Source organism: Mustela erminea, chromosome 19 (genome assembly GCF_009829155.1).
Source record: "Mustela erminea isolate mMusErm1 chromosome 19, mMusErm1.Pri, whole genome shotgun sequence".
Taxonomy (NCBI): domain Eukaryota; kingdom Metazoa; phylum Chordata; class Mammalia; order Carnivora; family Mustelidae; genus Mustela; species Mustela erminea.
In genome coordinates, this window is record NC_045632.1 from 16,452,479 (window position 1) to 16,479,983 (window position 27,505).

Below are 27,505 nucleotides of genomic sequence, written 5' to 3' on the forward strand. Positions count from 1 at the left end.
AGACTGCAAGCCAGCCCTCCTTCTCAGCTGTCCAGCCCTTACTATACACCTGCCTGCCTCATCCCAAGGAGCACTGCCCAGGGGGTGTGTAAGCCTCTAGGACTCCAAACAACACAAAACATCAAAATATTAGTTTGAAGGAAGTTGTCTAATGAATAATAAATCTCCTTAAGCCCCCAGACTTGTCTGTCCTTCCGGGACTTACACATCTTTCTGTTAAATATGAATCTTGACTTTAAAAACAGGGTATTCTGGCCCATGCTGGGCTCCCCTAAATTCTGAACATTCAAAGCTGTAGAGGTTAGTGGCCCTGATTTGTTTCAATGGAATAGTTTACAGGATCATCAACATTTTGAATCCCCTAGAAAAAAAATTCCCAGGGGTAAAATGTACGTGATTTCTTTTAGATTCTGTGTGCTTTAAAAAATAAATATAAAAAATAAAGTGGTGAAACCTACTTTATCTAGGCATATTGCAACATATTTATTTCAACTACAATCTCCATCTTACCTCATCTTACAAAATATGTACTATTATTTTCTTTCTCCCACAAATAATGACATTGTAAAGTTACCATAAAATTATTTTAGACATTAGCTTTATAATGCACACGGAAGTATGGTTTATCAAAATTCTTTTAAGGGAACAAAAACAAAAATATTTGAAGATGATCAGGAATAATCCTGGCCAGCCCACGCCCTAATTCCTGGTGGCTGAGCTATATGAACTAAGCATGGGGTACAAATCCTGGGGGAGAAAAGACTTCAGACAACAGCAAAGTCACACGTGCCTGGGGTGAGAGCCAAACAGGCAGTCAGTCAGGCTCCACACCCCCTTCCTCTCAGCTCTCAGGGGCCTCAAAAGCAAAGCTGCTACAAGACAGTATTTGAAAAGGGATTTTCTGGCCCAATGGGTCAACTCAAAAGATTCCCTTTCGCCCAAGTAAAAGAGCTGTGGCCCTTCCTTCACCTCCACATAAGTATGGGTACACATTTGTGTACACACACACACACACACACACACACACACACACACACGCACTTATGCATGCGAGGGACGTATTCACCGTAAATTACTTGGGACTAAGTCAGTGAATATTTATCTTCTTTAACAGTTTCCACTATTACCAAAAACTCTTCTTCAAGAGACGATTGTTCTCGATCTCAAGCAGTATTTCAGCATGCACTATATCCAGCTCTTTCCAAAGTACCTGAAGGGCTACACACTGGTAAAACTATTATGTTAATAATGCTCACATATTTAACCAAGTGTCCCCTAAAACATGATATGATGTGCAAGGCTGGGTAACAGGCAGGAAAGGAATGATTTCCCAGAGAAGACCTAGACTCATACTACTTTCACTCATTTGAGAAAGATCCTTGCCCCCCCCCCCCATGGGTAAGGCCCCTACACTGGGCATGAGCCCTGTACCGTTACCAAAGTGCTTCTCAAACTCTGATGAATGTCCAATCACCCAGGATGTTGCTCAAAACTCAGATATACCTAGACCCCAGATCAGAATCGTCAGCAGTGTAGAACAGAGCCCCTGTATTTTTAACAAGCTGCCCAGATCAAGTCTGTTGCTCACTGAAGTCTGAGGACCACCATTCAGAAAAGCCTAGCAAAGTGGTTCTCAAACACCTGATTCATACAAACTATGGAGAATTTTGTTTTAAAGATTTTATTTATTTGACAGAGACAGAGAGAGAGCACAAGCGGGGGAGAGGTAAACAGAGGGAGAAGCAGACTCCCTGCTGAGCAGAGAGCCTGATGTGGGATTCGATCCCAGGATGCTGAGATCATGACCTGAGCCAAGGCAGACGCTAAACCAACTGAGCCACCCAAGTGCTCTTTTATGGAGAATTTTAAAATACAGATTCTAGAGCCCACAAGAATTCCTGTATCACTTATAGGACTCTTGGCGGCAAGTGGCAGAGACCCAGCACAGACTGGCTGGAGAAAAAAGAAAAAGCAATTTTTTGGCTCATGTTACTGAAAAGCTCAGGGGTTGTTCTGATTTCCAGCTGCCCAAAGAATTTATCAAGAACCAATCACTTCCAATGTTGTTTCTATTGCACCCTTTGGGCAAATGTGGCCCCTGTAGCATTAGGTTCATGCCCCACAACTTAGCACCCTGGTAAAAAGAAAGCACCTCTTTCCTGGCAACTCTAGCCAGGAATTCTGAACAGACTGACAGGGCTCATGAGCCCTTTCCCGAGCCAGTCACTGGGGCAGAGAGGAGCGGAACAATCGGAGAGCCCCACGACTGTGCCTATTCCACATCCAAACCTCTTGGACCAGAATATTTCCCAAGGTGGGTGGGTGGGTGGGGGCTTTTAAAAAAAAAAACTGTTTTACTCCAGTTTGTAAAAGTTCTTTTCCGAAAATGTGCAAAATACACATATAAAGAGAAAAATGAAGATAATCTACAAATACCCGACCTACTGAAGTTTTTAGAATCTGTAAACTCAAAATTGTGCATATAAGCACTGATTTGTTGAGTAGAAACCTATTCTGTATGATGGAGCATTTCATTAAGGCTGAGTCTTCAATAATACCCCCAAACTGAAAAAAGACAAATATTTTAGACATTTTTGTGACTGTTCAGCCAATATTGGTTTGCCTCCCTTTTCCCTGAATTTCTTCTTGCTTTGAATCCCTACAGAAGGCTGTGGGTGTCTGCGAAGAACAATGATATTCTCTCAATTACTGTGTAATTATTGAAATCAGAAAGTGCCAGTGTGATAATCCTGCCAGCTAACGTACAGTTATCTATTGTATAACTTATAATTTTCAACTTATAAGATAGTTACCTCCCTCTATTCTCCAGGGCAGGGCTTGTGTCTGATTCACTGCTACCCCCTGCCGCCCCCCAAGGCCTAGAATAAGGAGTGTCGCACACAAAGCTGGACTCAGTGAATGAATGAACTGGATGACCAAGGAGCAATTCTCAAAAGGAAAACACAAAAGAACCATGAGTGGTTGCTGGGCCAAACCAGCAGCCGATATCCACTACACCTGCCCAAACAGACGCTCCAGGAGCAAAGCCAGAGAATCCCAGCTGTTCCCAAGACTCTGAAAGCGGTGCCAATGCCCAGCCCAGGTTCAGAGACTCACTGTCCAGGGAATGGGTGTGATCCGACGAGAAAGCTGTTTTTCAGATCTTTCACAAGAGGAGAAACTTGAGGAAGGTGAATGTTCTTGCACTCCCACGCGGCACTGCGGGTGGTGGTGGGGGCAGTCAGGCCTCAAACTGCTCACAGCCTAGGAGGCAGCAGATGTGCCTACAGGGAGCAGTGGGCTGCCCGGCATGGGGAAGAGGGCCCTGCACCAGCGGCCGACCAGCCACCGAGAAGGAGGCGAGGCAGGTCCCAGCATGACCCTCGCCATCAGGTCACACTCAGGGGCTGAGATCAGGAACCAGAGCTGCACTGCACCCAGACACCTGGGAGTGATGTGGGAAACAAAGGCAGAAGAGAAATTATTAAATTTCCTTATTCCCTACAGCCCACTGACAAGTCCTTGAAACCAGAAGAGGGACCTTCCTCTAGGGACCCAGGTGCCTCAATGCTGACACTTGGCTAAGGACAAAAGGCAATCTTAATCTTAGCCCGACCCCAACGAGCCTGTGAGTCTACTTTAACATATAAAAATTCCTTTGGAAACTTCCTTTATCTCTACCCCCCAAGATACATGTTAGTAATTATCCCCCGAGTATATGGCCCATCGATACACATCTGAAGGGTTTCATGACTGGGTTTTTACTCAACAGTAATAAACGACCTTTCCTAACAATAGCTGGCCCCCTCAGGATCCTGGAAACCTTGTTTCCAAAATACTTGGGAGGTTTATGCTCTCCCTGACCCCCTCGCAACTTGAAAGTATATAATGGGCCACTCCTCACGACCCCAGTGTAGCTCTTTCTGCCCACGGACCCTGTCCCTGTGCTTTAATAAAACTACCTTTCTGCACCAAAGACATCTCAAGAATTCTTTCTTGGCCACTGGCTTTAAACCCTAACATTTCCTACATCAGGATCACTTGAATTTCCACAATAACCCCAAACTGTAGACAACACACATACATTCAATGAGTGAATCCTGTTGGCTGGTTCTTCTTCTTCTTCTTCTTTTTTTTTTTTAATTTATTTACTTGACAGAGAGAGATCACAAGTAGGCAGAGAGGCAGGCAGAGAGAAAGGGGGAAACAGGCTCCCTGCTGAGCAGAGAGCCCAGCGATCCCAGGACCCTGGGATCATGACCTGAGCTGAAGGCAGAGGCTTAACCCATTGAGCCACCCAGACTCCCCCGGCTCTTCTTTCTATTCTGCAGAAAGAAGTTACGAACTCGGTCAAGATCACAGAGCTAGCTGGTGGTGGAGCTGGGATCAATTCCAGACTCTATTCCCAAGCCCTAGCTTGAACTACAGAGCACTATCCAAGAGGAAAGATGCGGATGATGTTAAACAGTACTTCCTGAGTGCCTAATATGCATCAGGCTCAAACTAAATTCTTTACGTACACTTATTTAATGCTCTGAATGGCCCCTTCAGGTAGAAACCTCCATCATCCACATTTTACAGGTGACAAAACTGAGAGGTGAAGTGATAAATCCAGGGTCACACAGCTAGCAAGCAGCTGAGCTTTGAATCCAGCCACCGGACCCCTGTTCTTAACCACCACATGTTGATGCCGTATACGGAAGAAGAGGAATGATGCCCTAGGCCAGGAGGTCAAAGAAAGTCCTTATTTTATGAGATATGTGTGTGTCATGCCTACTGCCTTGCCAGAGCTAAATGGATGAGAGGTAGCCAAGTGACCAAAGCTGGGCCAATCTGACCCCTGTCTCGGAGCCCTGAGCCTGTGGATCATGAGGCCAGCAGACAATGCCTGTCCCAAGCTCCAGGAGGCATCTCAGAATTCACTTAGGTATGGACACAGGCTTCTGTCATTTTCAACCCAGAGAACCTAGGCTAAGAACTTCCTACCTGGATCCCTCTCTGCCCTCATCTTCTATCATTCTTCCCTTCCCTTCCCTCATAGCCCTCTGGCCACCATGGCCTCCTTGTATTTCTTGGAACATGCTCTGCAAGCTCCTGCCTCAGGGCCTTTGCATTTCCTATGCTGTCTGGAATGCTCTTTCCCCAATGTTTTCACAGCTGGCTCCTTAGATTCAGGTCTGGATCAGAGTCACCTCTCCGGAGGTCAGCCCTGATCACCTCTGCCACTCTCCAGTCTTTCCCCTGGTCTGTTTTCTTCACAGCACATCTCACTACTTAACATGACATTATTTGTTTGTTTAGGCTCCAGTTCCCCTCCAGAATGTCAGCGCCAAAAGTATGGGGACTGTGCCTGTCCTGGGCCCTGCTGTGGCCCAGGCACTTGGGTGCCGTGTCGTAGGTGTTCAGGAAATACCTAAGTGATGATATCTGCCCCACACACTTCAGAACAGCTCCTGGGCCCTTTATCCCCACCCTCCGAAACACGGAAAGGGGGGGACAGAGAGAGAAACAATGACTCATATTTATCTGGGTGTTTACTATGTGGCAGCCACAGTTCTAAGCACTTTGCATGGATCATTTGATCCTCAGGAAAACCAAGGGCAGGAGCTACTATTACTCCATTATACAGAAGCTGAGGCACAGAGAGGGGTTCAGTTACTTGCCCAAGGACACCCAGCCAAGAGGCAAAGCTGAGCGGCAAAGTTGGCAGCTGCATGTCAGGTCTCATGCCACAGAGGTGGGCAAGCAGTTCCGTGGATCCAGCAGCTCTGAGGCTGTCCTCCTTCTGTCCTATGCTAGCTTCCTGCTGAGCTCCCCACAACCAAGGCCCCAGAATGTTCCCCCCTGCTGCCCTTCCTCAAGTTTTGTCACCTGATGCCAGCTTTTCCCTTGGTTTAACCCAGCCATGGCGACAGGAGTCTTTCACTGACGTCACACAGTGGCCACCGTGGACTTCTGAAGAGTACCCATAAAAACCGGGCCCCCATCAAGGGGTCCCTGCAGGCTAAATTGTCTGAGGGCACCCACACCTACTTGTGACCTCCACTGGCATTTAACCCCATCACAGAAGTCCTGGCCGGGCCAGTGGGGTGGGCAGACCTAACCCAAACCACGACACCCCAGGGGCAAACACAGGGACTATCGCCAGACAAAAGGAAGGTCTGCTGAGGAGCTACAGGAAAAGCTGCTGAAAACATATTAGCAGTAAGGACAGGGGTCACTGACTCAGTCTACCCTTTCCCCAAACAGATTCTGCCTCATCCAAGTGGTGAGGCGTTAGGCGAGGTCTGTTCTCCAGGCTCCTCACTATGGATGGGGATGTCACCAAACTCCCTCAACTAGTTATTGCGGGGGACTGAGAGGTAAACACTCCAACATGCAGACAGGGGCCGGGCTGATACTGAGCTTTTCAGGCTGGTGGGAGAGGATGGATTGTTCAATCAATACTACCAGAGACAACTGGTTAACTATTGGCAGGGGGCACGTTTAAGATCCATATCCCACACCTAACACCGGGGGTAGGGTGGGGGGGATGGGGGGGCGGAAACAGGTGTTGGATATAAATAATGAAGCTCTATGTGCTATGCGACTCTTGACCTCAGGGCTGGGAGTTCGAGCACCACAATAGGTGCAGAAATAACTTAAAAATAAAATCTTTTTTTATTTTTTTAATTTACTTTATTTACTTTTTTTTTAAGATTTTATTTATTTATTTGGCAGACAGAGATCACAAGTAGGCAGAGAGGCAGGCAGAGAGAGAGAGGAGGAAGCAGGCTCCCTGCTGAGCAGGAGCCCAATGTGGGGCTCGATCCCAGGACCCTGGGATCATGACCCGAGCCGAAGGCAGAGGCTTTAACCCACTGAGCCACCCAGGCGCCCCATATTTACTTTGTTTACTTTAAAGATAAAGTAACTAGGAACAAAACATAGTGTTTATCTCATCTTAAAGGCCAAAAAGCACAAAAGCAAACAACATCAACCAAAAAAAAAAACAAATAGTAACAACAAAATTCAAAGGTAAACAACTCACTAGGGATGTAAACCTGCATCCTATAACACATGATTTCTACCTTTAGTAATATAAAGATCCCCTACAAATCAGTAAGAAATTAAAAACTACCCCCTAGAAACCCAGAAAACTTACAAGGAAATGCAGATGGCTCAGAAACAGGCAAGTCTGCAAGGAATAATAGCGCAAGTCCTTAAACATACTTTTACACTTTGTTTCAGTAATTGCAACCCCAGGACTTCGTCCTAACAAAAATCTAAGAAGCAAACAAAGATTTTATGTGCTCAGAGTCATAACAAGGAAAGGTGGAAATGAACAGAATGTCCAGGGCACTGCCAGGATGGAACACCAAGAAGTCATTAAAAACAATGTGGCCAGGGCACCTGGTGGCTCAGTGGCTTACAAAACTACCTTCGGCCCAGGTCATGATCTTGAGGTCCTGGGTTTGAGCCCCGCACTTGGCTCCCTGCTCAACCTGCTTCTCTCTCTGCCTCTCCTCCTTCTCATGTCCTTTTTTTCAAATGAACAAAATCTTAAAAAAAAAAAAAAAAAGAAGAAGAAGAAGAAAGAATGTGGTAGACCTTGACCTTGACCCAAAGCTACGGTAGGCTCTCCAAGGCAGATCCTTAAAGGACAATGTAGTCTGCAGAACAACTTACCTAGAGAGTATGTTTCTAGAACAATTACATATGCGTGTACCAGAAATAGCTAACATGAGAGTCCTTATCACATGCCAGGCACCTCTTAACTTTTACATATATTAACATGATGAATCCTTACAGGCCAAGAGGTTAAGGCCACCACCATTTCACAGATGGGGAAAATGAGGCACAGGATGATTAAGGCCCAACTCAGTTCATAACAAAACTGGGGTTTTAACCCATGCACTGTGGCCCCAGAGCCCAGGCTCTTAAACACCATGTACTACACACACAGCAAGAAGGGCACACTTAGTGTCACTCCAGGCAGGTGCCAGGGTCACCAGGGGAAAAAGGAACTGCCATGCTTTGCTTTACATACTGCTTTGCTGCTTGAAACGTTTACAATCAGCATGTGGCTTCTGTAAGTTTTAAATCAATAAAAAAACGATCAATATTAAATTTCTGCCACGTGACCTAAATGCAAGAAAGAGCAGGAAAGGACCAGCAGCTCTCAGTGATGCTGAGCAGCAAGCAGAGCCAAAGTGCACCATCTTTCACCCACCCTACATGGAGACAGAGGTGGGGGGACACCCTTCTCTCCCAGAGGACACCATGTAAAGCCATGTGGCTGGCTCAGGTATCCCATGGGTCACACCCACACAGGGAGTGAGCTCCTTTTACACGTGGATCCCTGGAGGAGGAGATAAGAAGGATTTGATGGGCAAGGAGACTTTCTGCCCTATCAGTTAAGCAGGCTCAGGGCTCAAAGTCCGAGGGCCTACACACACCTTATCTGGCCCACACCTAAAGTTACCCATGTGTCAGCACCCAGAAAGTCCGTTTTCTGCCCTGTAATAAAAGGCACATCAGGATCTAGGTTAGTGGGGACTATGGAAGGGCCACCTCTGTGGACTTGAGCCCTTCCTGACTTCATCATTGTAGGACACTGACATCAGCTCCTCCTGGGGACGGGCTGTGTCAGCATCATGAATTAACAGCTGTGTCTGGACTGAGAGAAAGGGGAGCAAGGTCAGATCGCCGGTTGGGCTATCCAGGTTCCAACCCAGCCCTGACTTGCCCAGTGACAAAGACCAAGGTTTTAGTCTCCTTGGGCCTCAGTTTCCTCATCTGTAAAATGGGGAATAAGAGTGCACCATAAAGAGAGTCAAAAGAGACGTGTGTGAGTAGGACACCTCAGCCCATGTTAAAGGGGGCCAGGGACGGTCATTACTACCATCCTCCCAAACCTGCAGACCGAAGCCGCCAATCTCTCACCCCACTCACCACCCACTGACTGATCCCGTAGCAAGCTGTCAGGCCATGCACTTGTCTCGCGCACGGATGTCAGCACTGGGGTCGGGTACCACACGCCTCCCCTCCCTCTGATAACACTTGCTTCCCTCCTCCTCCCACGGTCACCCCTCCATCAAGCTTCTAAGGCAACAAGAGGCAATGCCGGCGAGAACACTCAGAATATAAGCAGAACCCTCTACCAGGCTCCCGCTCCTGCCCGCCCTTCCATCCCCTTCCACGACGCACCAGCCACATGGGCTACTCGCCCATTCCTCCACACACCTAACTCACTCCTGCCTCAGCACCTCCGCACTGGCTGTTCTTCACACCAGCACGCCTCTCGCCCCAGATTTCTTGCAAGGCTGGCACCTCTGTCCTGCCCAGGCAAAGCTCACCCCCGAGCTCCCCCGCTATCCAGCTTCCCACAGCCCCCACTATCTTCCAGGGTGCCTCTCATCGTTCTGCTTTAATCACTTCATAGCACTGCTCATCCCCACCTGAATTCATCTGTTTACTACTCTCTCTTCTGTGACCTTCAACGTGAACCTACACTCCAGGAGGACAGGCCTTCCCAGGCTCTGACCCCAGCCTTCAGGAGGCCTGCAATGCTCAGTAAATATCTGCCAAAGGAACAAGTCAGGGACTGGATGAATTAATGAATTTGACATCATTCTGGATCAACTCTTTCCCCCCTCGGAGGGAGTAAATGTGTTGTAATCTCCAGAAGAAAAGAAAGCCCTTAGGTAGTGCGCAACAGAATGCCTAACTGATCCCAAGGCATCCGAGTGATTTCATGCGTGCTCGTGCTCCAAAGAATTTATGACCCAGACAACACTGCCTGGGGTCACGGCTCGCCCCTGGTGAGGCTACTAGAAGGAGAGCCCCTCCAACTGAGCAGAGCCCTTTTTTGTTCTTTTGTCTAGAAATGAAGTTTCTGATCACAAGAAATTCAGATGCTCAAAAACCCAAGCCTAAGGGTTTAATCCCCTGGCGCGAAGCAAGAACTCTCTAGAGGCTGTAGGTCTGATAATATGTGGCCAGTGAAAGAGAACAAAAATGGAAATGTCAACAGCAGCCTGGAGTCATCTCTCCCTGGTGACATAGGGTGACACACACAGGCTCCACCTGGCCAAAGGTAAGGCCCGCAGCACCTGTGCCTAAACAATGAGGTATCTGTGACAGTTCGTCTGTTTATTCCCGAACCAAGAGGAGGCTTGCCAACAGCGGAGACCAGTACACATCGAATGAATGAACACGAAAACAAAGACAACTTGAATCACCGAAGGGAAAAACTGCAGATCAGAAGCCACCAGCCCAGTTGTTCGATACTCATTTCTAATGTAAACAAAAGTTCAAAAGAGTCGATACCCTCAGGATACCTGAATAATAGATGAGGGAGGTTTCTCTCTGGAGATATATTCCAGCTAATAAATGAAGAGGAGAACAGAACTACAAATGTCACAATTTTTGCAAACCCCAAGTGATATCATGGGTCTAGGAAATGGTTATTTCCAGCCAGTAACTCTACAGAACATGACAGAGAGAGACCATGGGCTTTGCCCACCTGCTGACAGAACACGCAACAGCAGCCTGGAGAATTCACTGCCATCCCCGCCTCTCACGCACACAAATATGTGTGTGTGTGCGTGCGTGTGTGTGTGTGTGTACATCCCAAACCTGAATCCGATCCAGGCTCCAAACACAACCACCTATTTGCAGAAAACAGAGGGACAAAAGAACAAGTTCACTACTAACGTGGAAATACTATCCCAGACACAGACTCTGGGAGATTCACACAACAAATTACAGGGCTTTTCTCAACAAATAAACTATACAAAAAAATGGGGCAGGGGAATGGTGGGGGACCCATAGATTAAATGACACTATTAGGCATGTGAACCAAATCCCACAGTGGACCTTGATCAGAACAAATCAATTCTAAAAAGACATTTATGAGATGATCTGAAATGTTAATGCTAACTGGATTCCAGATGACATCAAGCAATTATTGTTATTGTTATTTTTTTAAAGATTTTATTTATTTATTTGACAGACAGAGATTTTATTTATTTATTTGACAGAGATCACAAGTAGGCAGAAAGGTTTGGCAGGCAGGCAGAGAGAGGGAGAAGCAGGCTCCCCACCGAGCAGAGAGCCCAAAGCAGGGCTTGATCCCAGGACCCTGGGATCATGACCTGAGCCAAAGGCAGAGGCTTAACCACTGAGCCACCTGGGCATCCCTATTGCTAGTTATTTTAATCAGGACCATAATATTGTTATTGTGCCCTTAAAAAAAAAATCCTTATCTTTCATAGATAAAAACCAAACTATTTAACTTTAAAATCATCCCATGGGGGCGGATGGTGGCCCTTAAAAATAAAACCAGAGTGGTCTTAGGTAAGCTGAAACTATTTACTTTCTGCACAAGGTGTCTAGAAGCAATTAAAGAGAAAGCCTGACTCAGAGAAGTGGCTTGTGAGTACTGTCACTCTCAACAGCTGATGATCAGATGGCATCTTTCTCTTGGGGCTTCATGTCAGTGTGGGTAAAGCTAGAGTCCTCACTGTGGCCCCCACAACCACACACAATCGACTGGCCCCTCTCACCCCCCCCAACCTTTCTCCCCTCCCCTGCTTCCTGTACTTATTTGGCCCCAAATGCTCTTCCCTCAGAGACCCACACAACTCCCACACTCCCCTTCCTCACCTCTGTTCTAATGTCATCTCCTGAAAGCGGTCTGCTCTGACCCCCCACTCTCTACAACAGCATCACATGTCTTCAAAAATTAGAGACCACCCCATGCTACTTATCATGTGTACCCTCCTTTACTGTTTTTCACACTCATTCTCTCTTTTGGACTTACTATATACTCTTTGTTTCTTTACTATCTTCCCTTTCACAATGTAAGCCCCATGAGGACCTTCATTTGTTTTGTCCGTTACTGTCTTCCCAACTCCCAGAACAGTGCCAGAACAAAACAGGTGCTCAAGAAGTATTTGTGTAATAAATCAAAGAATCAAAAGGAGCATCATCTTGAGGTATCATCCTGGTTGTCTGGCAGCTCCTCTAAGAGCCATTTTTAGGGAACACTTCTTTTTAGGGAACACTTTTTTAGGGAACACTTTAGGGAACACGAACTAGTAAAGCTGCTGGCTGCCTAATCCAATAGTGAATCTCTCCTTTTAACTTAGCAGGTTTTCTTAGCCTAGAACAAGGTCCTACGAAATAAACACTATACTTCCCAGACCCCTTGCAACTATAAATGGTACTGGGACTAAGTACTGAGCAAGAATCTGAATGTAGAAAATGTGTGTGCTCCTTCCATTAAGTCTTTTAGACTCTTTAGAGACAGGGGTGCCCAGGTTTATCCCTTCTTCCCAGCTTGCTGGGATGCCATGGCTGGAGCCTGAGTAGCCATCTTGAATCATGAGGCAGGAGGACAAGGATGACAGATCAAAGTGGTAGAAGCAGCCCGGGTCTGCGATAAGAATGCAGCACTGGGCTCCTCTTTGTGACAGAGAACTAAACTTTCATCTTGCTTAGGCCACTGTCCTTTTGTTTTATATGCAGTTTTCTATTTTATGCAGTTGAAGTAGGATGTTGAACCTACTGGGATCAAAAAGCTCTGCAGAGTGAGTGGAACGGGTCCTACATCTACATCAATGTATAACAATGCCCACAAATTGAGGACCATTCCAAAGAAGAGAGAATCACTGTGAGCTGCAGATACACAAAAAGCTATCACGGAGCTGGGGAGAGGGCAAACAAGGGAGAAGGAACAACCAAGGAAAGGATGACATGAGAATCCCAAAATGTACAGTTAGGTTAAACAGGCTGCTGCCCCAGGGTCCGTAACCAGAATACAGCTGACCTGGAAACAACGCAGATTGGAACTGTGCAAGTCCACGTAGTCCATACAGTACTATAAATGCATTTTCTCTTCCTCGTGATTTTCTCAATAACATTTTCTTTTCTCTGGCTTACTTTAAGAATATAGTACATAATACATATCACATATAAAATACGTGTTAATAAACTATGCTGCCAGTAAGGCTTCTAATCAATAGTACACAATTAGTAGTTAAGTTTCTGGGGAGTAAAAGGTTATACATGGATTTTCAACTACATGGTAGGTATGCACCCCTAACCCCCACCTAGTTCCAGGATCAAGCGTACATAAAAAACACCTACAGATCAGTACCAAAAAGCAGCCAAAGTGATGACCAAGCTATATCCGGAAGAAGAGTAAAAGATATTCTGTCTTATTAGTCTTCACAGAAGCACAACTGAAACCATGGAATTTCATTTTGTATCTGGCAAAAAATAAAAAAGCTTTACCAAACCGAGCCCTTGGCAACAAGGTTTAGAGAACAGTCTGACAATATTTGGCAAAGTCAAAGATGATCACATCCTACAACCCATCAATCTGGTGCCCAGTACACCTCCCAAAGAAATTCTCATCGATGCCCACTAGGAAATATGTGAACGACATTCACAGTAGCCCATGAACAGCAAAAAATCTAGAAACTAGTGAAACGCTCATTGGCATGCAAATAACAAACACAAAAAAATGTGGTATATTCAGCCAGTGAAATATCACACAGCAGTAAAAAACAGAATGAACTACAGCTATCCGAAAACAGTCTGGCTCAATCTTAGAATCACAATATTATGTGAAAAATGTAAGTCCCACAAGACTATCCATCATTTGTAGACAATATCATTTGTATAAAGTTCAAACATAAAGATTTTGTTTATTCATTTGAGAGACAGAGATCACAAGTAGGCAGAGAGACAGGCAGAGAGAGAGGAAGGGAAGCAGGCTTGCTGCCGAGCAGAGAGCCCGATGCAGGGCTCGATCCCAGGACCCTGAGATCATGACCTGAGCCGAAGTCAGAGGCTTTAACCCACTGAGCCACCCAGGCACCCCCACGATTGTTTTTAAGATAAAGAATGACAAACAACAAGTTCGAGGTGCTGGTCACCTCGAGGAGGGCAGGCAGGGGGTGGGATGAGAAGTACCACAACACAGGTTCATGTGTTACTGCTCCTGTTCTCATTCCTGAGCAGGCGGATATTTTATAACAGACATTTTAGGTGAACCCCAAAATGCCAGTGTACCGTGCACCAAGGATTCTGATTAATCTGCTGTTGTGTGCCCAGAGACCATCTTTAAAAAATGGAATACACTGAGAAAGCGGTGAGGAAGCATGTTCACCAAGTGACTGACAGATGGGATCAGTGAGGGAGGAAGCAGGAGTGGAGGGGACGAAGTAGTAGGTGGCTTCTGCTTCATGGTTTGTCCCGCCATCACTTACATATTCATTTCCACAAGAAACGGTTCTGGAAATAAACTCAAAAAGTATGGCGCACTGGTTCAGCAACTCCAGAGCCAGACAGCCAGAGACCGCGTGTCACGTGTCGACTGCACTGCTCCCCAGAAGCAGGCGGGAGGGAGGGAAGCAAGAAGGGCCTATGGCAAGTCACTTAACTTGGCGGGTCTGTTTCTGTATCTGAAAAGGGAGGCTGTTAACAGTGCCTACTTTGTGGGGCCGTGGCAAAGACGGAGTGGGTTGGTTCGTAGTTCCTCTACACAAGGTAAGGCCTTAATGAGACTGGTTATTATTATTATCATTAGTTTAACTTCAAACATCTAGCTGGGAGGCGTGAGCTGAGCAATTGTCTAGTTAGGGGCTGCAAAGGATTAGTTTAACCCCCAGATGTGCTCCCTTCCCAGATACCTGCAGCCTCTCTAAGGGGCCTGGTGCCCGGCCTACCCCAAGCACTTCCTTAACAGACGGTAAATGAACGCGTGCTGCCTCACTGCCTCCTAGACTGTCCGGACAGACACTTCTAGATGCCGCTACTGGCATGTCCATTCTCTCTTTTTCTTCAGTACTGACCCTTCATTTAGGGTGGTGATAAGCCCAGATTTTTTTCTTTTTTTTTTTAAAGATTTTAAGATTTTAAGAGAAAGCACAAGTAGGGGAGCAGCAGGCAGAGGGAAGGAGTTTCCGCCAAGCAGGGAGCCCAATGTGGGGCTTGATCCCAGAACCCTGGGATCATGACCTGAGCTGAAGACAGACACTAAACTGACTTAGCCACCCAGGTGGCCCAGTGAAAAGCCCAGCTTTAAAAACTTCATTTCCAAGACTTCCCTGCAGCTAGGGGTGGTCAAGCCGTGGGGTTCTCTCGCCAAAGCGACACAAGTAGAAGTCAGCTGAAGATTTCAAGGAAGGTTGTGGTTTCCTGATAGAGGCACTGACTCCCTTCCCTTAAGAGTTTTGCTTCTTCCTGCCTGTGACAAGGACGTGGGGCTGGAGGCCGAAGAGCCTTCCTATCACCGTGAGGCAAAGGAGAGCAGCGACGCAGAGAGAGAGGAGCCCAGGACACAGGAGTGATGGTAAGTTGTGCCACCACCTTCTCCTGCTCACCTTGGCACTTCTCCTTACATGAGAAAATGAAGGCTGTGGTAGTCTCTAAAGATGGCCCCCACTGGGCCCCACCCCTTGGAACTCAAGTCCTACGTCAGCCCTCCCACGCTACATTGGGGCTGACCCTGTGACTCACTTGAGCCAACGGAATGAGGCTGAAGTGAGCTGGGCCAGTTCTGGACGAGGCCATCAGAGGGCTTAGGAAGCCCTGGGCTGCCATGTTGTAAGTCCACAGCCAGTCTACCAGCTGGAGAGGCCACACGGAAGAAGAACGGAGACCACAGTGAGGGTGGCCCAGCCATCTCCAAGGTGTCACACGAGTAAAACAGCTTGAGGGTCCCAGCTCCATCCACCCTTTGTCTGTAGCCACCCAAGAAACCCCCGTCAAAACCGGCAGGAGAGCCATCCACATGAGACTCAGTAAATCGGAGTTCGTCATTTTAAGGCCTTATGTTTTGTGGGTTCTTGTTCCGTAGTAATAGAGAACTGGAAGAAACCTCTACCTTGTACACCGCTGTGTAAGCTTCACAAAGCCCAATATTAAAGGACCACCTAAAAATCAAACATGCCCATCTATCCAAGATCCCCACCAAATCGGTCACATACAGATAACAAAGACCCTTAAAATGAAAACGCACGAACCTCCTCTCTCTTATTTTGTTAACAAGTACTCATTAGGCACGACTGATCTGTATTAAGGGTGATGAAATCTATTAATCACTTTTATAATTAAAAAGCATTTAAAGTAGACAGTTCAAAGCTGTGCTGGACCTGGTGAGAACCGTCCAGAAAATACATCTCCGATCTGGGCCAGAGCTATCATTATGTTAATGCTACTTCATATTCATTCTCAAAGGCTGAGAGCTTAAGTTAACAAGGTGGCAAAGCAGGTTGGATGCCTGCAATCTAATTAAAGAAGTCTATCGATAAAAATAATAATCTGAAAAAAAAAAAAGCCACAGAAACAAAGGGAATGAGCATGAGGGATGGCCTGGCCAAATAAATTATGGTACACCCACACCACCATGTGTTACGCAGCCATTAAAAGAGCAAATGTGGAGGCGCCTGGGTGGCTCAGTGGGTTAAAGCTTCTGCCTTAGGCTCACGTCATGATCCCAGAGTCCTGGGATCAAGCCCCACATCAGGCTCTCTGCTCGGCAGGGAGCCTGCTTCCCCCTCTTTCTCTGCCCGCCTCTCTGCCTACTTGTGATCTCTGTCTGTCAAATAAATAAATAAATAAAATCTTAAAAACAAAAAAAAAACAAAAAAAAACGCAAATGTGAGTGCTACCTATGAACTTGAAGGCATTTCTACATGGTATTGCGGCGTCAGAAAAGCCAAATGCAGGAAAATGAGGGTAATATTATCCCTTATGGGATAACATTTCTCTCTACAGGATTATGTAACAATGGGGGCAAATGTGGAAAGACCTATACAGTACTTGGTTGTTACTCTGAGCGCAGGACTGTGGGAGGATGCGGACATGGACGTGGGGCAGAGAGGAGTCCACAAAACAGGGACAGAAAAAAATTTAAAAGGGGCTTGGACTCCTAATTCTCACTCCCATTTAGCAATTATTCTCTATGTATTAGACATGGTGCTAACTGGATCACCTGATCTCACTTGAACTTCTCATTGAAGGCAGGAATTATCAATTATTCCCATTTTCCATATAAGGAAAGAGAGGCCCAGAAAAGGTAAACACTGCCCAGAGCGTGGGCAGTGCTGGGACCTGAGCCTTATGTGCAGTGGCCTCTTAGGAGGGGCCTCAACCCAGCTCCAAAACCACTGCACTTGGAGCTCGAAGGGCATGGTTCGATGCTGCAGGAGCCGCTCCGCTGACACTTCGCACATCCTTAATATAGCGGCAGGCCCAGAGGTGTGATGGTGTATGATGCAGCGGCAAGTCCGTCAGCACCTCAGTCCCTCAGTGTCTCATGCTGTTGGGAGAAATCCAAGAGGGCCACTAACCTGGATCCACGGAGCCTGGGGAAGCCCTGCCCACGGTATTTTTACAAAACCAGCTGCTGACACCAGGAGCCAGAGGACTGATGGGGTGTCAGCTACGACAGAGACTCACTGAGTTCACCATTTAATTAAAATCTGTTCAGCCCCAGGATGAGAATGATGGCCGGGTAAAGCACAGAAGACCAATAAACAGTGCCTGGCCGGTTAATTCTTATTTCCAAGGCATTCCCCGACCTTCTGCAGGAACACCACGCAGGATGTAGCAATAAGGCAGGCTTCCCATATAGAGGGGGACATGTGTATGTCTGGGTGGTGTCTCCCACAAAGCCTCCCCACCTGAATGAACCCACACACATCGTCCACACTCACAGGGCAAAGGCCATCCATCCCCTGCCACGTGAATCCGGGCTGCCTGGATGAGCCACCGGCAGGGCTAGGACTGAACAGACTGAAGCGGCTGAGGGGCAGGAAGCCAGAGGCCTGGACGCCTCGGGCAGGCCCCATGAGGATCAAAGGGAGAGTGTGGGTATGCCACCTCCCCACAGCTGCAGGTCGGTGACATTCTAACTCAAACCCCAAGAGTGGACAGCCATCCGTCCTCTGACTTATTGCACCTTATATCATACATTCATTCATAAAATAATTTATCCCACACCCACCACAATTTTATGGAGCCTAGCGGGGGGGGGGGGCAAATGATAAGCAATTATATCAAGGGCTAATAAATGCTATGAAGAAAAATAAAGCACATTTAAAGGGCTAAGAGTCGTGGAGAAAGTGCTATTTAGTAAGGACAGAGGCCTCACGGAGAGGGTGACATTTGAGCAGAGACCTGAAGGGGATACTAAGGGAAGTGTTCTAGGCAGAGGGAACAGCCAGGGCAAAGGCCCTGAGGGAGGAACAGAAGGAGGAACAGGAGGAGGCCCGAGCTGCTGGAGTACAGCCAGCAGCAGTTGAGAAGTCAGAGATAAGGCCAGAGAATTTGAGGGGGGTGGGGGGCACAGGGACAGCGGACACTGAGTACCACTGGGTGCCCAGGCTGTGAGCATTTTACATAATAAGAGTCACTGGAAAGGCCTGTGGATACTGCTCCTATTTCGTGCTTCATCAGATGAGTATATGGAGGCCCAGAGAGGGAAAGGAACCCACCTGAGGCCACACAGCTCCTCTGTACCAGGGATGCCCCACAGCCCCTGACAGGTAAGTCTGCATCCCACAGGTGCTCAGCATTCATGGAATGATTCCTTCCTTGGGGGAGAAATAGCTTCCATTTTCTTCTCACTCCCTCAACACTCCACCCACCTTTCTTCACAGTTAGGAGCAGACAGGTAAACATTTCACGCCAGAGGGGGGGGTGGGGGAAAGAAAACAAAAAAAGCACCAGTCTCATTCCTGAAACCGAGAAACACATCGTTACCTTTCTCTGCTCTACAAGTTACCAGCAAACTTAGCAAACGTCACTCACCCCAGAGCCGGCCCGAGCGCACCCCGATCCCAGAGCCGGCAGGTGACCAGGCAGGTGACCGAGGGGAGCTCGCGGGCGCCGGGTCTGCTCCGGGCAAGGCCACCTGCCCGCGCGCCGCCGCCGGCTCCCCCCGTCCCCCGCCCGCTCCCCGCCCCCCCCCCCCCCGCAGGCCGCGGGTGTCTGGAATGCGGAAACGGGAACCTGCCGCGCCGGCTCCCATCAGCGACTCTCCCAGCGGCCGCAAGCACACCGCGGCCGCGGACTTCCCCGCGCCCGCCCGCTCGCGGCGAAGCGAACCGGCGCGCTCCCAAGGAGGGCCTCTTCGCCCACCGCTTCGCCCACAGTCCCTGGGCGGAGGGAGCGGGGAGAGATGGGGGGGGGCGGGAGGAGGACTCTTTACTCACCAGACACGTGGTCTGAGGAGCCTGAATGGGTTGCAGAGAAAGCTCAAAGGTAACAAAGACGGCTCGCCTGCGAGCGCCGACCCAGGAGCGGGCCACCTGTTCCCCGGGGCGAGCCAGGGCTGGATCCGTGCCCACCGCCTCCCCTGGCCCCCAGCTGGCGCTCGCCGGCTCCATTCACAAACTCACCATCCGAAGGTGGGCTCCTTTCCCTGGGCGGACTCCCCCGTTCTCTCCCCGCCCGCTGGCTCCCTCGCTCACAGAGGCAACGCAGCTTAATGATTAAGCACCGCCGCTGGGCCCCTCCGGCCAGCTTTGCAAGCACAGCCTCATGGCTTTGCCTAATAATAACAACGGCCAGAAAACGGGAGGGCTCACCCTGCACCAGGCACCCCTGTAAGCACGTGGCGGGAGTTCTCTTCCCCAGCCCTCACAGCTACCCTCTTAGTGTGTACTATTATCATTCCTATTTCACAAATGAGAAAATTCAGGAACAGAAGTCATAGGCTGGAGGTCACAATACAAGGAAGTGGTCTGGAGGGGAGGTAACCCAGAAGATCGAGGCTCTGGGTTTCCAGTTTTAACCACTGCACCAGATCTCCTTGCAAGATGAGAGAGGTCCCCCACTGGGCCCTGGCTGCTGCATCTGTAAAATGGGGTGAATGGGGGAGTTAGGTCAGTAGAATGAGCACTTAGCCTAACCCACAAAAAATGCTCAACAGTTATCAGCTGTAGTTATGACATGCTGCCCTCAATCAGATTCAGCCTCAACCTTGAAAACGGGGTGATTGTGGTCATGGTGTTTAAATCCTGGGCAGCTGAGTGGGGAAAAAAGAATAAAGATTCTTACTGCCCTTCTCATTCACACACACAAAAAATACTGATGACCCTGAACATGGGTTTGAACAGGGCAGGTCCACTTGCATAGCTCTTACAGTACAGCGGTGTAAACGTACTTTCTCTTCTTTTTGATTTTCTCAATAGAATTTTCTTTTCTCCAGCTTTATTCCAAAAATAACAGCATATAATACAACATACAAAATATGTGAATGTGATCAGTAAGGCTTCAGGTCAATAACAGGCTATTAGGAGTTAAGTTTGGGGGGTGTCAAAAGTTATATACAGATTTTTGGCCATGAGGGGGCTGGTTCTCCTAACTCCTGAGTCATTCAAGGGTCTACTGTCCAGTGTGTATTAAGTGCTCTCTGTGGTTCTAAGCGCTGTACATACTTTCATGCACTGAATCCACCCGACAACCTAGAGAAGCCAGAATCACTACCAGCTTCAGGTTAGCGCCACAGCCCACGCGTATCTACACTGTGATCAAAAGCACGAGCAACAGGCATCCACAGGAAACAGTCTGCAAAATGGTCACTTTCACAGACTGCTGGAAGGAGAGGGCATGCTTATTAAATGGTAACTTAATTATTCAATTAATAAGTCCCATTTGGGGGCACCTGGGTGGCTCAGTGGGTTAAGCCTCTGCCTCCAGCTAGGGTCATGAACTCAGGGTCCTGGGATTGAGCCCCGCATCGCATCGGGCTCTCTGCTCAGCAGGGAGCCTGCTTCCCCCCTCTCTCTGCCTATTTGTGATCTCTCTCTCTCTGTCAAATAAATAAATAAAATCTTTAAAAAAAAAAAAAAGTTCCATTTGTTGGGGCATCTGGGAGGCTCAGTCAGTTAAGGATCTGCCTTCAGCTCAGATTGTGATCCTGGAGTCCCAGGAATTATCCCCAAGCCCTGGCTCAGTGGGAGTCTGGGTGTCCCTCTGCCCCTCCTCCCCCTGCTCATGCTCCCTCTCTCAAAGAAATAAAATCTTTAAAAAAAAAAAAGGCCCATTTGTTAATAGCAGAGGTCATACTCGTGAGCACTTATCATGTGCCAGCGACTAGGGTAAGCACTTGACCAGTCTCTTCTTCTCTTCTCTTCTCCTTCCATCCAGCTACCTTATGAACCAGTTCTCAGAAGGGGAAACTGAGCCTCTATGAGGAGCCCCTCAAACAGCAACTAGTCAAGGAGAAGGGAGAGCCAAGTGTTTCTGAGCAGAGCAAATGCTCTCAAACACCGGCACACTGCCCCAGACTGCTGCCTCACTCTTCAGCTTGCATTTGCCTGGATTTTCAGATAAAATACTGGATTCCTCAGGTTTGGGGGGCTCAGTCAGTTAAGCATCTGCCTTGGGCTCAGGTCATGATCCAGGGTACTAGCATGGAGTCCCAAGTCAGGCCCCCTGCTCAGTGGGGAGCCCGCTTCCCCCTCTGCCGCACTCCATACACGCGCATGGTCTCTCTCTTGCAAAAGTGGATGAAAAAAATCTTTAAAAACTATATACTGGATTTCTCAACAAGACCAGCATCTCCTATGGTACTGAGACTAGGTACACCTTCTCGAAGGTGGACATGAGTAGAGAACAAAAGCGATGTCCTGGTTCAGGTAACTATAAAAGAAAGTGTGTAAGTACAGTGACATGAAAATGTATGAGTATGATGCTTCCACTTTGTTTTACTAACTTCTGCAGCAGATCCAGTCATTTGCCTACCAATTCCAAACCCCTCTCCAAGTTCTTTCCTAAATATTACTCCAATTTTATTCCTATCGGCACTCTCCTCCCTAGTCACGTGCTTCACGGAAAGATGGTTCCAGCCTCCAGCCCTGAGAATAAATCCTGATGGGCTCTTGCCTGTGATTTGCCCAGGCCTGGTCACGTGTCACAATGCTGGCCAATGAGATATGAGGGGAATCTGAGAGGCGGGGTGTCTAGGAAAGGTCTCCTCACTTGTTAGAGCTAAATGGTCAGTAACAGATGCCCTCTTTCTGTTGCTAGATATGGTCTTGTCAGGTGTGACTATAGGAGCTGTGGCAGTCACCCTGAGGCAGTCCCCATGAGGATGAGTCTGAGAACATGGGAGACAAACCAAGGATGGCAGAGTGGCACAACATAGAGGACTTGCTTACAGGTATTGTGGAAGTGCTTAATTAGTCAATTCTGGTGCTGCCGATCTATGGGCTTGTTATGTGTGATCATAAATCTGACCAGGCCACTATCATCTGGGTTTCCTATTCCAGTAGATCAATGGTTCCCAAAATGTGCTCTCAGGCCCAGGAGCACTAGTAGCACCTGGGTACTTGACAAAAATCCAGATTCTTGGGTGCTTGAGTAACAGGCAGTTAAGGGTCTGCCTTTGGCTTAGGTTGTGATCTCATGGTCCTGGGATCCAGCCCCATGTCAGACTCCTTGCTCAGCAGGGAGTCTGCTTGTCCCTCTCCCTTGTCCCTCCCCTCTCACGTGCTTGCTCTCTCTCTCTTTCTCTCAAATAATTATATATATATATATATATATATATATATATATATATATATATATATATTTAAGCAGATTCTCAGGGTGCCTGGGTGGCTCAGTTGGTTAAGCAACTGCCTTTGGCTCAGGTCATGATCCTGGAGTCGTGGCATCGAGTCCCGCATCCAGCTCCCTGCTCCTCTGGGAGTCGGCTTCTCCCTCTGACCTTCTCGCCTCTCATGTTCTCCCTCTCTCTCAAATAAATAAATAAAATCTTAAAAAAAAAAATGCAGATTCTCAAGCCAGACCTACTGAATCAGAAACTCTGGGTGGGGGTCTGGCAATGTGTATTTCAACAAGCACTCCCAGGGATTCTGATGTCTGCTCAGGTCTGAGGGTGGCAAACCACTGCAGAAACACACAGTGAGTTCAGAGTGAAGCCTCTGGAGTCATACACCCTGGGTCCAAATCTTGTCACTACCATTTTCTAGCTGTGTGACATTGGGCAAGTTATTTAAACTTAATTGTCCCATCTGCAAAAAGGGGACTAATAAGAGTACTTATCTTATAGGCTTGTTGGGAGGCTTGGGATGAGTCACTTCATGGGAAGTGCCTACCACAGTGCCTGGTGGAGAGTCGATGTTACAAAAATTACCTATTTGCTGCTGCTGTGGCTGTTGCTACTACCATTGTTTGCAACCACAGACAGACCAACCAACACAACTTCCTGACTGAGTACCTCCAAGGCTGGACCCAAAACTCCTTTACCTTTATTTTACACCCCGAACCCAGAACACAGCCCAGTGCCCTGGGCTTCTAGAAATGTGAGACTGTCTGGTCAGTGCAGGGGTGTAGCACACAGGAGGGGGTACAGGCCTTTCTCCATCACTCCTCGGACCTCCTCCCATAGCCTGAGCTTCTGCAGTCTGGCAGATACCCCACGGACACCCCAGGCTGGGCGCTCTGCCAGCTACTGTGCCCATTTACTAATCCAGAATGCCCAGAAGTTCTGCCCGGCCCCAGAGGGCTCCCCCACCATGTGAGTCATGCCAAACATCTGGCAACAGTCCAGGGGTGCCCTTCCCTCTGGGAACACTCTGTGATTTCAAAACTGGTGGCACCAAGATGCAGAAAGCCAAAGAATGACTAATGCCACCCCCAGGTAAGGTCCCGGCAGGAAGAGACAGCCTCTTGTCAGGCTTAACAGCAAGACTGGGTATGGGGCTCTGGACTTCTGTACTCACTGCTGTCGTCACTGACACAGTTGGGCCCGTCACTGACAGAGCAGCGTGGGATGCAGAAAAGGGAAGGAGGTCCTGACCTCTGACTACTAACCCCTACGCCAAGAAAGCACCGGTCGATTTCTCAGGCTCTGGAAAGGAAGCTATTAAGCTGAACCTCATAAAACTGCCAATATTCAAACACTCTGGGCCCTGCAAAAAGGTGATTTCATAAGGTTCAACCTAATCCAAGCCAGGAAACTCACTCAATGCAGGGTCAAGAAGTTGGCTGCCAGCAAGAAACTAGGATGGTGGTGGCCTCAGCACAAGGGAGGTAAGTACCTTATTTTTGTTCTTTTAGTTCCAGGCATATGTGGGCACTTTTTGAAATTGAATGAACAAATCAATCAGCCCTGTAATACCTTCCCATCTCAAAGAAAAGACAAACTTGTACTGGATTCTAAGAGATCATCAAGCCTGTCACTTCTCTGCCCTCATTCCCTGCTCTGGCCACATGGGCCTCCTTAGAAGCTCCTCAATCTCACCGGGCCCATATCTCAGGGCCTTTGCACCAGCTGCTCCCTCTGCCTAGACACCCCCACTGCTCACTGCCTCACCTCCTACAGGCCTGTATTCGTGTCACCTCCCAAGGAGGCCACCTCTGGCCACCCTGTCTAAAACTTCAACACCTTTCCCCCTAATACTTCCTATCCCCTTTCCCTGTTTAATTTCTTCAGTTTAGTGCTTATGACCACCTGACACAGCATGCGCCTTCCTGAGTTCTCATTTACTCTCTGAATCCCGCCCCCATAACCTTGAATGAGAGCCCCAGGAGGGGAGAAACTTTTCTGTCATGCTCACTGCTGTCTCCCTCATTCCTAGAAAATTGTTCAGCTCCGTGAATACCCACCAAATGCCTATGTTGAAAAATCAGACTATTTGGGGTTCGCCACTCTCGGAGCCCACATGTGCAAGTCTACACTGGCAACAGGGAACATTAAGCTAAGCTAGTGACAGTGCCTCCTCACGTCTTCTCCACACGGGACTCGCCTCAAAGCCTATGAAAGGAGAAGACAGGACAGAATTGAAGAGGATGCTGGGGGCAGAAGGCTGAGGAAGCCGGAGGGCTGCGGAAGGAGTTCTGCCTTCCTGCCCACACACCGAGAGTGTGGTGTACAGAAACCGGGCACTGGGGAAAAGAACGAATCAGGAGATGGAACAAATGCCAGCCTCTGGCAGATCAGACCAGAGCTCCTGTCCCCGTCACCCATGTCTACGGACCTGGCAGGCAAACAATAAGCAGAGATCCCACTCCCACCAAACGAGGGCGTCCTCTTTTCCTGCCATTTCCACATAAGGATTTCTGCCACATGTGGATTAAGCGCGAGTCCCCACAAAAACAAATGCAACAGGAGCCTCTGCATATGTGGGGGAGGGTGCATATATGGTAAAGGAGTTCTAACTGCTGGCTGGCTGAGGAGTACCATCAGGTCTGAGGCACTTTCTGTCAGAGCTGCATCTTGCTCCTTCTGCTGTCAAAAGTCAGAACTGAAAGGGGGCACCTTCCCTGCATCCTGCTGCCACGCTAGAGGCAAACCAAATGCCGGCTTCTGGTTCTCTGTGGGGCCTTAACAAAGACCCATCAAAGGAAGGCTCTGTGCATGTCTGCCCTGAGGGAAGGATTGGGGGAGGATCTGAGGCCTCCTGTTGAAACAAGTCTTTGGAAAAAATGTGGGAGGGGCCCCCGCAGTCAGGTGCTGGAAGGAAACAGATCTCAGGAACTGGGAGCTCTGTAAACTGCCTCGGAGGGCCCCGAGCGGCCATTACTCAGAGCAGCCGAGGACACATGTGGCCACTGGGACCTTCACTGGTGTCCTCACTGCTCCTGGACACTACTTTACCAAAGGGTTTTTCAAAGGCCTTGGGCCAAGTATTGACTCCCATACTGGAAACAGCAACAAGAAAGCCCCCAAACCCTGTTTTTATTATACAAGTGGACTGGGCAGAGGCAAGAAACTCTCCCGTACCTACACCTGAGCTTGAAATACACAAATTCCGAGTGAAATTTGTTGTCCTTGATTCTAACTTTTCATGAAGAGATATCTCAAACACAGAAAGGTGAATGAAGCGTATAATAACCCCACGGGCGGTTTCAACAGTTACTTCATCTCTTCATTCTCCCAGACACACTGTCCCTTTGACTTCCAGCCTGTCCATTATATTTTGAAGCAAATACATATTATTTTGAAGCAAATACATATTATTTTGAACCTTACCAGTTCACATGTATTTCAGAATGTGGGTCTTAAAAATAAGGGCTTTTTTCTTAAGCAGAACTACAGCAGCATTATTGTACCTAAAAAAAAAAATCAGTATTCTTTCATAATACCAAATACCCAGTTAGTTCTGGTTAATTGAAAGAAAGGGGGAAGTGCAGGTTCCAGAATCACAGAGAAACTTCACGCCCAGAGTGGTATTCAAGCCTCCAGGCCCAAAGGTGCTGAGACCTGACACAAGGCTATCCCAGAACGGGAGGACAGAGACCACAAGTGGAGAGGAGAAGCTGGAATAGTCAGTATGGTCCAGCTTGCCCACCCCATCCATCCACCTGTCTTGCCACAAGAGCCCACAGAGTGAGTGTTTAAGAACCTGGACTGGGGAGCCAGTGGCTTGGGTTTGAGTCCTAGCTGGGACACTCGCAGCTTTAGGACCTGCACTCCTCAGGACCTGTTTCCCTGTATAGGCAAGGGGAATAATAACAGTACCTACCCCATGGAGAGTGATGAGGATTAAATGAGAAATTACATGAAAGGCACGAACAGCAGTGTGTTTCACACAATGAGCGCCCGGTGAATGCTGGCTAGTATCATTACTTCAGCCAACAGACACTTTATTGAGCATCTGTGGCATACAAGGCACTGTCTAGCAGTAGGAGAGGGGAGTGGCGAAGAGGTTAAAACCCTCATGAGTCACCACCTGGGACAGGGATGGGCACCAGGCCACCACCTGGGGACATGAGCAAACTGAGCAATCTCCAGTACCTGCCTTGTTTGGGTAGGAGACCCAGATTCATCCTGCTCCTGAGTGGGGGCACCCGGAACCAGGAGAGTCAGAAGTCTAGAACAATGACTCTCACAGATGAAAGAAGCAGCCTGTGTGGTGTCCCCTCACCCCATCCCCTCATCCAGCAATATCTCTTTGCTTTTTTAAAAATGTTTTTATTATTTATTTGACAGAGAGACACACACACACACAGCGAGAGGGAATACAAGCAGGGGGAGTGGGAGAGGGAGAAGCAGACTTTCCGCTGAGCAGGGAGCCCGATGTGGGGCTCAATCCCAGAACCCTGGGACTATGACCTGAGCTGCAGGCAGACGCTCAACGACTGAGCCATCCACGTGCCCCAGCAATACCTCTTTGGATCAGAGCAAAGGGGAGATTCACGTGCTGGGTAAGTGCCGCTGTTGCTGGGCTCACTGGAAGGGGCCACAAAGCTCTCACAGAGGGCCACAGCCTCAAGGACAGTCAGTAATGGAAAGAGAAAAGAGGCTTCATGCCCAAAGAAGGAGTTTAGAATGAGCTTTCAATAGGCTGGGCCCTTTCCTTGCCTCCGTCACTGTCCCTGCCCATCCTCCTCTTTAGTCCCCAAAGTCCCCTCTCTTTCCTAGGAGATTAAGACCTGTCTCCACCAAACCTAGAGCCCAAAGTTAGGAATCCAAGTGTCAGTCACTCATCTCTCCACCAGCACCCCAGCACTGATGTGGCGCCGAGGATCGATCCTGACAAACTCTGGG

General features: G+C 48.3%; 1 protein-coding gene across 4 annotated transcripts in view; it reads right to left on the reverse strand.

The window, feature by feature from the left end:
- SIPA1L3 (signal induced proliferation associated 1 like 3) overlaps window positions 1-27,505 on the reverse strand; it is a 234,986-nt gene that overhangs the window by 201,634 nt on the left and 5,847 nt on the right. Inside the window, exon 1 of one of the 4 annotated variants that reach the window (XM_032326311.1) lies at window positions 19,401-20,667. The exons of 2 other annotated variants lie outside the window; for them this stretch is intronic. The gene's annotated coding sequence lies outside the window, so the exon portion shown is untranslated. Of the gene's footprint in view, window positions 1-18,810; window positions 19,188-19,400; window positions 20,668-27,505 lie in introns of those variants that run through there. One more of the 4 variants, XM_032326310.1, reaches the window with a different exon arrangement.